Genomic DNA, 11431 nt, shown 5'->3' with positions numbered 1-11431 from the left:
AGATTTCTTGGTCTCGATTTATACAATGTGATCCCTCAATGTTTTTTCTTCTCAATTTAGTCCATATTTTATTTAAAATAAGTCAATGTGGTCCCATTAAATTGGTGCTGGTATTTGAAAGGTGCTCGCATGTTAATGACTCTAAACTTACCCAACACTTCACTCACTTTGTTTCTACTCATCGCACCTATTTCTACTTTCTCAAAAAGCATTCGTGGAAGTGTTAAATTGATATGCATTAAAATAAAAATTTATTCTTTTAGCATGAATTTAGTTTGTACATCTATTTAAAATATTTTATTTAACCGATAACTTTTGTATATATTATTATCATTTAATTTTTTAAATATTAAATTAATGTTTATTTTAAATTTCACTCACTTTAAGATGAGTTATATTTTATTATTTTTTATTTTACTAAATATTAATGTGGATAAAAAAGTCTTTTTACTATACAAATGGGTTTCAGCCAATCGTAAATATTGTGATTTAGTCTCCTCCTCCTCTTCCTCTTACTCTTCCTCCTCCACATGCATCATCATTATCGTTTTGCTTGTCATCACTTTCGTCGACTCTTCCTTGTCACCGTCCTCTTCATCCTCTCATTCTCCTTCTTATCCTTCTCCTCTATCACTATATTGGCTGCAATTACCTCCTTCGCTGCCCTATAGCCTCCACAGTTGTCATTGTCACTATTGTCGCCCACCTCTTATTCCTCTTCTCCTCATCTTCTTCCTTTTTCTCACCCACTTCCTTCTTCTTCTCTTATTATCTTCTTCTTCTCACCCACTTTCAATTAATCTTTAACAAATATTTTGTCAAATTTAACAAAAAAATTGGCGCTTACTTTACTAATGAATTTTTTAAAATTTTTGTTTTTAGAAAATTGAATTACATGTGGAATTTTGAGAAAGTCCATCACTAAATATTTTTTGAAAAAAATCCATTATCAACCAATTTACTGACAAATTTTGAATAAAATTGAATTACCGATGAATTTCACCTCGACATGGTCAAAGTCCAAAACATAAACATTGTTATCTATTTTACTGACATAAATATTTATGTATAATAAACATTATAAATTACCAATGGATTATATTGATAAATGTTACAGACAAATTCATTATCGACATATATTTTTGTTAATAATAAAAATGTTTTTTATCGACTAATATTATTAACATATTTCTTTTAAGAGGTCCATCACTTACTTATAATTAAAAGTCTAAAATTTGTCAACGATATTTAATTTACCGATAATATTTCTTCATTATCTAAAATATTGTTAATATATATTATATAACCTCGATAATTATCTTAAGTGCTAGATTAGGGTGAAATATACTTAGTCTAGTATCATTTCATTTTTGACGGAACTATCTTCTAACACCTCTTCCGGACCATTCTTTTGGTTTGTACTGGAAAATAAATAAATACAAAATAATGAATGAAATGAATCATTACATATATAATATTAGGGTTATTGTTGTTTTCTCCTTTTTTAATTTTTCTACCTTCAATCGTTACTTTAAATTTTGACATGAAATAGCTTTTGAAAATTCTGAGTCACATTCAATTTTTTTCTCCGAAATACCAGTTGATGTAAGAACTTTTGTTTTAATATGAAGTTGAATTAGCTGGTTCAAACAAATCATAAAATCTTTGAAAAACAAAAAATTATTTATATACAGGTATGAGTTAAGGAGGACTTTTTTTTCCCAAAATAATGTCTTCTTTCTTTTAAATTACTTATTTAGAAAAATTTTAAAACAAGATTTCAAAAAACAAGGTCGTATTAAAAAGATGAGAGTTATATTTTTATGCAAAATTTGTTATGTTTTTTTTATAAAGTTTATGTGAAAATATTATTTATTTTGAAAATTTCAGATAATTTTGTTTTTTAAATATTTACACATTTTATTTTGTTAACAAATAAATATATACATTTTTAGTTTTAATTTCTTAATAAAATTAAATAAAAAATATTATTATATAATTTTAATAATATAAAATTTAATTTAAGATTCTTTGGATAATTTGATGAATAATTTTATTTATTATTAAAATTTTATAATAATAATTTCTTAATAGTTTGATAACTAAATTAAAAATAAAAATATACATATTTATTTATTTAAATAAATGTTTTAATAATAAAATTATATAAGCAATTCAAAATGAAAAATATTTTATATAAAAAATCAAATACATTATTTTTGGTTGGTTAATTAAATTATTAATAAACATATAAAAATTAAGAATATATAAATAAAATATAATTGTATAAAGATTTATGGAAAGATAAAAAAAATTAAAAATCATTAGCTATATTATTAATAAACAATATATACTTAAAAAATATATTTTTATAAAATTTTAAAAATATAAATCTACAAAATTCAAAACATATATAAGTAATAAAGAATAAAATAAAAAACTGTATATTAGAATTACTATTTGTATAAATTAAAATAAAAATATAGGTATAAAATAAAAAATATGATAATTAAAATAAAAATATACAATTTTTATATAAATGTATAAGTCTTATTTTTTTTTAATACGACTTTGTTTGAAATTTTGTTTTTTTAACACAACGGTAATATTTTTAACATCTGCCTAAATAAATAATTTTAAAAAGTAATTACACTATTTTATTACAAAACCCGTTAAGGAGAGTAATAACAGTAACTTGGGCACAGTTAGCCGCACCCCACTGATTGCGAAAAGCAGCAGGGAAAGCTATGCAACCAGCATTTTTGGCATGCTTTGTAGCGCTCTATTATAAAATATTTCATTGTATTCTAAATAACTACATTACAAAAAGGAAATTTCTTGACATAATTCTCAACTAATAACTCAATAAAAGTGTTAGACATACGTAAGCCATAAGAGAAAGAAAAAAAGATGCGTAAAAAACGCACAAAAAAGATTTGGGTGAAAAACCATTCAAAGAGAGCTTGCTTGTCTATTGATTTATTAGAATTTTTGTTCAATATATAGAGTACAATGTCCCATCATATAGAGGAAAAAATAAAAACCAAATAAAAAAAGAATATATGATAATAATAGGAGAGAATCAAATATATGATATCTCTATCAATATAAATAAAAACAGGAGATATATAATATCTTTATCACCCCTTTTCAAGGTGGGCATGAAGATTGTAAAGGCCCAACTTGGAAGTAGCAACCCTGAAAGTAGAAGGATGTAAGGACTTAGTAAACATATCAGCAAGTTGACTTCTAGAAGGAACATGGAAAAGGTGAATAAGACCATTAACAAGCTTTTGTCGAATAATGTGACAATCAAGTTCTATGTGTTTGGTTCTCTCATGAAAAGTGGGATTCTTGGCAATGTGAATAGCAGAATTGTTGTCACAAAAGGCAGTATAGGGAGTGGGAACAGAAAAATGCAAATCCTGAACAAGGTATTGAATCCATTGTAGTTCACATGTCAAGGATGCCAAGGCGCGATACTCAGCCTCAGAAGAAGACCGTGAAACAGTGGTTTGTTTCTTAGACTTCCAAGCAACCAAAGAGGTGCCTAAGAAAACACAATATCTAGAAACAGGGCGTCGGGTAGTGACACATGTTGCCCAATCAGAATTAGAAAAAGCCTGAATTTTAAAAGAGGTGTTGGATTTATACAAAAGGCCATATCCAGGAGCATTTTTCAAGTACCGAATGATCCGTAAAGCTTGTTGCATATGTGGTTCACGCGGAGAAGAAACAAATTGGCTGAGTTGTTGGACAACAAAACTAATATCAGGCCTGGTGTTAGTCAAGTAAAGTAATCATCCAATCAGACGCCGAAAGGAATAAGGATCTGGTAGAAGAGCTCCCTCGTCGACATGAAGTTTGATAGAAGGATCAGATAGTGTTGGTGCAGGTTTACATCCAAGCATCCCTGTCTCTGAAATGAGGTCCAAACAGTATTTCCTTTGATTCAAAACTAATCCATCAAGAGAACGAGAAACTTCAAGGCCCAAAAAATACTTGATAGGGCCAAGATCTTTAATATGAAATCTAGAATGAAGATGAGCTTTTACAACATTAATTTCAGCAATGCTATTGCCAGTGAGAACCACATCATCGACATAAACCAATAAAGCAGTAATATCAGAGGCAGATTTCTTCACAAAGAGAGAGTGATCAGCGGAGCTTTGTGTGTAACCAAGAAGAAGTAGCTCTGAAGTTAATTTTTTATTCCAATTACGACTAGCTTATTTTAAACCATATAGAGACTTGTTAAGCTTACAAACAAGATTTGGCTCGGGAAGAGAAAGACCAGGTGCAGCCTTCATATAGATCTCTTCATGTAAGTCTCCATGGAGGAAAGCATTGTCAACATCCAACTGATGAATAAACCAATCACTAGTAGTGGCCAAGGCTAAAAGGATGCGGACAATAGTAAGTTTAACAACAGGAGAGAAAGTTTCGAAATAATCAATCCCCTCGGTTTGAGTAGAACCCTTAGCCACCAACCGTGCTTTAAACCTATCGACTGTGCCATCTGGTTTATGTTTGAGTTTGTAAACCCAGCAGCAACCAATTGGCTTGATGTCAGAAGGAGGAGGAACTAAAGTCCAAGTCTGGTTTCTGTCAAGAGCATGTAACTCAGTATCCATAGCTTGTTTCCAATAGTCATGTTGAACAGTTTCTTTAAAGGAGAAAGGTTCAGTTTGGGCAGAAATATTATGACAAAAAGCAGTATGGTCAGAAGAACAATTATCATAAGAAACAAAAGAATGCATTGGATAAGGTGTGGAAAAAGTAGAGCATGAAGTGGAAGCAACACCACAATAATATTGATCTAAGTATCGAGGCCTGTTTTTCACTCTATGAGATGTTCTAAGATCAAGATCAGTAACTTCAGCATTATCAGAAACAATACTAGTAACCGGATTCGTAGTAAGGTCAGTGGCATGTGAAACAGGTAAAGCTGAAAAATCATACATGCTAATATCACAATTAGGAGAATCATCAATTGAAGCAATAGAGTTATCAGAAGGCAAAGAGAATGAGTAAGGAGAAATATTTTCATGAAAGATAACATTCCTAGTCACAAAAATAGACTTGGAGTGAAGATCATACAAAACATATCCCTATGTTCCAGATTTATAACCAAGAAAAACACATTTTAAGCTTCGAGAATCCAATTTAGTTCTCCCAGTATTGGTAGAACTAGCGTAAGCCAGACAACCAAAAACTTTTAGATTAGAAAAATCGGGTTTAGTAGAATAAACCAATTCATAAGGAGATTGATTACTGAGAAAAGGAGTCGGTAACCTATTAATTAGATGAACAAACAATTTAAGGGAATAGGACCAGAAAATGTTTGGTATTTTTTCTTGAAAAAGAAGAACACGACACACATTAAGAAGATGTTGATGCTTCCTCTCAACAATCCCATTTTGTTGAGGAGTTGCAACACAGGAAGTTTCATGAGAAATACCCTTGCTATTATAAAAACCATTAAGAAGAAACTCTTTGCCATTATCGGAACGTATTTTCTTAAGCTTACAAGAAAACTGATTTCTGTCAAATTAATAAAGTCTTGAAGAAGAGATTTGACTTCTGTTTTATTTTCAAGAAAAATAATCTAAGTAAATCTGCTATAATCATCAACTATAGTCAAAAAATACTTGTATCCATCAATGGAAGAGACGGAAATCGGGCCCCAAATATCAACATGGATAAGTTCAAAAAAATGAAGAGATTTACTCGTGCTAGAAGAATATTTGAGACGTTTTTGTTTGGCAAAAGCACAAGCAATAATAGAAGGAGACAAAAATATCAGAATGATCAGAAACAAGAAGCTGTAAAATTTTATTAGATGGATGACCAAGTTTGGGCTAGCATTATTAATGAGAGTAGAATGTGGTAAAGAAATATTTGTGTTAGATATACTAAAGTTACGTCTGTCTTGAGAACTATCTAAGAGATAAAACATGTCTTGATGTTTCCTAGCTGCTCCAATTGTTTGGAAGGTATCTGTCTACACAATAAGACAAGTATTTTGGGAGAAAACCATAAGACAATTAGTATAATTAAGCAATTCAGGAATAGAGATGAGTTGAACAGAAAATTCAGGGACAAAAAGAGTGTTGTGAAGGATAAGATTACCCAAGACAATGGTACCCGAGAATTTAGCAATGATAGAGTTTTGGTTGGGTAATTGTATAGAAATAGGAGAAATAGGTTTGAGATTTTGAAATAAATATTTAAAAGGACAAATATGATCAGTAGCACCACTATCTAAAATCCAAGAAGAAAAGGGGAAAACAACAGTAGCTGTGGAAGAAGAACCATTGTGAGACTACTGAATCAAGGTGAGAAGAGCTTCATACTGCTCTCTAGAGAAACCAAATTGAGCTTCAGCTTTGTCATCCTTCCCGACACGAGGATCGACAGTAGAGGAGACGGTATCAACCATACTAGCATGAGCAGAGGGCTTGGAAGGAGGAGGTTGGACTTTAGTGTGTAGATTAGAGCCTTGAGGCACACCATGCTTAATCCAACAGTAGTTGTGGAAGAAGAACCATTGTGAGACTACTGAATCAAGGTGAGAAGAGCTTCATACTGCTCTCTAGAGAAACCAAATTGAGCTTCAGCTTTGTCATCCTTCCCGACACGAGGATCGTCAGTAGAGGAGACGGTATCAACCATACTAGCATGAGCAGAGGGCTTGGAAGGAGGAGGTTGGACTTTAGTGTGTAGATTAGAGCCTTGAGGCACACCATGCTTAATCCAACAAGTGTAACATCCCGTCAGGATATTACTAATTTATAAATAAATAAATGGAATAAATAAGACAGCACGTTTAATAATACCTCATTTTCCCAAAACGCGGAAAAATTTAAAGCTTTATTAATTGAGCGGATAAAATTTAGAACGTCCATTACATAATTAAAACCACAATGTTATTAAGTCACCCATCCGGGTTTACAAATGTTTCCAAAACAAGGTAATACAAGTAAAAGTTCCCCCAAATCAATCCCTTCTCCGCGACTAAGCTGCACCAGAGCCACCTGCATCACCAACATCTGCTCCCGTGTACCGCGTACACGATCATCGCCACACACACGCAGATAGGGTGAGCTTAGCAGATAAAACACATATATATACAAAGCTATAAACATATATATATAAAGTAGTATACATACACATAACATCACTTAAATTAACTTTCCACATTGCCCTATATTTTTATTCCTTCAATTCGATCTCCAATACGTTTATTCGTGTTCTACTTCGTCTGCTGATTACTTCAAGGTGACTTGCTGCCATACCTATCGGCCACAACCGATAGAGCACGTGCGGGAAAACATGCTACGGATCATACACCGCAACGCCAAGTAGAGTTCCCATATACAAACAAAGCCCGTATCGTCCCAAGACTACCAAACTCGTCAGCCAACAACTGAGGAGGGCAATCTATCTGGACCCATCCGTACTGGCCACAACCAGCACACTCATACCGGCAACACTCGCCAACCCGAGCCACAACTCAAGGATTTCTCGTGTTCATCCGCCATCCCGAGCCACAACTCAAGAGATGCTATTCCGAGCCACAACTCAAGGAATACCACGTGCTTAACCCCTATCCCGAGCCACAACTCAAGGGATACGTTCCGAGCCACAACTCAAGGAACTCCAGCAACCTCACCTCTAAAGCACTACCAGAAGCCTTGTAGAACACCCTACGAAGTCCAACAACTAGGACTTACAGCAGCTGAATCGCCTAGCGGGGGACACGTACCGCTAGGCGCCACAGCTTCCAGACCGTCTGGCGGGGGACACGTACCGCCAGGCGCCAAGCGCCTCAACTCACAAAGTCTGCAACCACCGCCTGGCGGGACAGTCTACACCGCCAGGCGGACGCTGTTCCAGGAACCACTGTCCGTGTCGTCGCCGCTTGGCGGAGCCTATCCAACCGCCAGGCGCCATGCAGTCCAGAACCCCACTAAGTCCTTGTCGTCGCCTGGCGCTACCCACTCCCGCCGCCAGGCGCTGTATCAGTACAGCAGCACTCCGCTTGAGTTCCCTGTCACGAGTTTTCATGGTTCACTGCTTCCAGCTTCCAATGCTATTCTCACTAACTGACTCATAACAAGTCCCTTAGAGTTGACCATTCACAATGCCCTTGCATCAATGGAAGTACCTTACTTGAAACTGTTTTCCTAGTATGGGTTCACATACTCTTTTTATAATTTTAGTATAATTCACCCTTTTCTCCAAACAGTACTCCTGCTCCTACTGTACTTGTCCTCTTTTCCTTCCCCTTTTTATAACCTACTTAGATACACAAGTTCATCTCACTATATTTTATACTTATTTCTACCATACCCAGATTACAGTCCACTATCTAACAATACCCCTCAAGGTCCAATATTGCCCTCACCCAATTATATCACTCATACCAAACCTCAATTTCAATTATCCTTCGTTACTCTAATATACTCGTCCTCGCATATCTTATCCTCCATCTATATCATTCCATTCCATCAACTCCTATCTCTAAGACTCCGAACTTCAACCAAATGCACTCATTTTTACACCCAAGCTCCTACTGACACTCAACACTCGCTCCATCACAACGAGCACTCCCTCTGCGCTGTCACCTACGTCGCCTGGCAGCCAGCTTCGCGCCGCCAGGCGGTGCGTCAGTTCTGGAATTTTCCAGACTCCACCTGCAACCAATTTCTCAGCCATTTTTTCATCTTTAAGAGTACACACAAAACTAACCCCTGCACAATCATAACACTTTAATTTATTGATCACCAATTCCTATGTCCAATTCATAGTAACCCATTCCAATTCGTGATTTCTGATAACATACGCTCAACCCTAACTCATATTCACTGTTCCATTCAATTAACCTTCGATTAGGTGGTTATACCTACTGTCGATCATCATTACCCCTCTATAAGGATCACCACTGCCTTTTGCTCCGATCAGATTTCACCCAGAATTCCAGAAAACCCAAAAACGAGTCAGATTACCCCGCGCCGCCTAGCGGTTTAACCAGTCCCGCCAGGCGCTTCATCAACAAACCCAGTAATTGGTTAAGACGCCTTGCGTCGCCTGGCGGCCGGGAATGTGCCGCCAGGCGGTTCCTCTTCCAGGAACCCAGAACACACCAATTCGCATGAGTTGCCTGGCGGTGGTTCATCACCCGCCAGGCGGTTTCTGGAAAATTCCAGAAACCCAAAATTACGAAGACTTTAACAGTACTCAAACAATCAATATACCATACAGTTACACACTTATAATTATATGCATAAAATTACGGAGTCCAGCTCCCCTAACCTGGTTCCTTAGCTTAAATTTGAACAATTGATGAAGCTCTCCCTTGATCACCAATGGCCAACCTTGGTTTCCCTCAATTCTGCCTTCAACTCCCTCACGTCAGCCCCTCTCACTCACCCTTGCCTCTGTTTTTCTAAGTCTAAGTTCAGCCTTGCCAAAACCTTGCCTAAACTCCAACTTTTTCCTTTTAAACTAGTACTTTAGGTTACTTAAAATATTAAAACGAATTTAATTTCATTTACCTTTTAATAACCCTCCATCTCTCATCATGAATGGGAATGCAGCCCCCCCCCCTTGGCCGTACCCATGGCCTCTGTTAACCTTTCCCATTTCCCTCTAAAGTCACCATTAGCAAAATAAAAACAAGCATAATTTCCAATGTTTGAACCCATGACCCCTTTGTTACCACTCAAGTGCATAACCATTTCAACCAATCATGTTTCATGCTAACCATCACAATTCAAGCATCATATCATAACAGAACATGCTTTCATAGATTGAAATAATAATAATAACACAAAAAGTATCATGCATAGGACTCAAACCCAAGTCCTCTCACACAATCAAAGTGCTCTCAACCATATGAGCTAGCACTTTTCCACGTCATACCAACCATAATTTAATGTCATAATTATTACCCCTCCTGTATTTATTAATTATTTATTTATTTAATTAATTAAATTCTACGGGTCTTACAACAAGAATCAGAGGTATGATTGGTTCGGTGACAATGGTCACAATATCTAGGATTGAGGCCACCAGACCGAGGAAAGCGGCCTCGTCCACGATTGCTAGAGAAATCATCACGAAAATTTTTACCATGTCCCTCGTGAAAGGCAAGATTGGCCGTAGAATCTTGAGAATTAGAATGAAAAGTAGCCTTAAATTCACGTTCTTATTGAAGAATCAAAGAGAAAGTTTTCACCAAAGTAGGCATAGGCTCCATAAGCATAATTTGGAACTGAACCTGAGAGAATTCATCATTCAGGCCACGAAGAAATTTGATGACACAATCATCATCACGCTCTTTCTGAATCTTGGAAATCAAGCCACATGTGCAAGGAGAAGCACAAGTACAGACAAGAATCGTGCAATACAAAAAGAGTTCTTTCCAAAGGATTTGAAGGCGTGTGTAATATTGAGAAATTGTGGAATCACCTTGTCGACAATTCTGAATTTCCTCCTGTAAATCGGCAATGCGAAATTTATCCCCATGAGAGAACCGTTGAAGAAGATCGGTCCATATATCAGACGCAAACTCCATCCACATAATAGTTTGTTTAATGGCGGGCGTCATGGAGCGAGTGAGCCACGAAATTACCATTTTGTTACAACGTTTCCAAGCTTCATGTAAGGGATCATTAAAGGGTGGACATGGAAGGGTGCCGATACAAAACAGTCCTTGTTTTTGGTTTCCAACGCAATGAGCATATCATGTCGCCATTGCGGATAGTTGTTATCGGAAAGAAGAGGCGACACCAAGACAAGAGCAGGATTCTCACCGGGGTGAAGAAACGGGGGATGGGCGGGATTAGTGAGATGATCAAAGCATGGGTTGGGGTGCCCAGGATTTGGGGGAGAACCAGAGGATGATGTAGTATTGGCCATGGCAGGAAATCAACAAGAAAGGAAAAAAAATGCAGAAGGCGATTTAAATCTGATACCATGTTAGACATGTGTAAGCCATGAGAGAAAGAAAAAAAGGATACGTACAAAAAACGCACAAGAAAAGTTTGGGTGAAAAACCACTCAAAGAGAGTTTGCTTGCTTATTGATTTATTAGAACCTTTATTCAATATATAGCGTACAATGTCCCATCATATAGAGGAAAAAATAAAAACCAAATAAAAAAATAATATTTGATAATAATAGAAGAGAATCAAATATGTGATATCTCTATCAATATAAATAAAAATAGGAGATATATAATATCTTTATCAACTAATAACTCAATAAAAGTAAAATAATCATATAAAATGTGACATAATTTCACATAAAAAAAATTAAATTAATTGACAATCAAAATATCTATTAATTTTTTTTTAAATTATAAAAAAAATATTTAAATTTAAAAATATTTTAAATATTTCTTTATTTATTTTATCTAAATTTT

The 11431-nt window shown here is 35.3% G+C and overlaps 1 pseudogene; it reads right to left on the bottom strand.

Annotated features, from left to right (window-relative positions):
- Positions 1-8541: 8541 nt before the first annotated feature.
- On the bottom strand, positions 8542-10974 carry LOC146887844 (uncharacterized; annotated as a pseudogene).
- Positions 10975-11431: the final 457 nt, after the last annotated feature.

This window comes from Vigna unguiculata, chromosome 3 (genome assembly GCF_037176805.1).
Source record: "Vigna unguiculata cultivar grain cowpea cultivar isolate G323 ecotype 2 chromosome 3, ASM3717680v1, whole genome shotgun sequence".
Taxonomy (NCBI): Eukaryota; Viridiplantae; Streptophyta; class Magnoliopsida; order Fabales; family Fabaceae; genus Vigna; species Vigna unguiculata.
The sequence above is the reverse complement of the archived record's forward strand: the minus strand, read 5'-3'. Positions and strand labels throughout refer to the sequence as shown.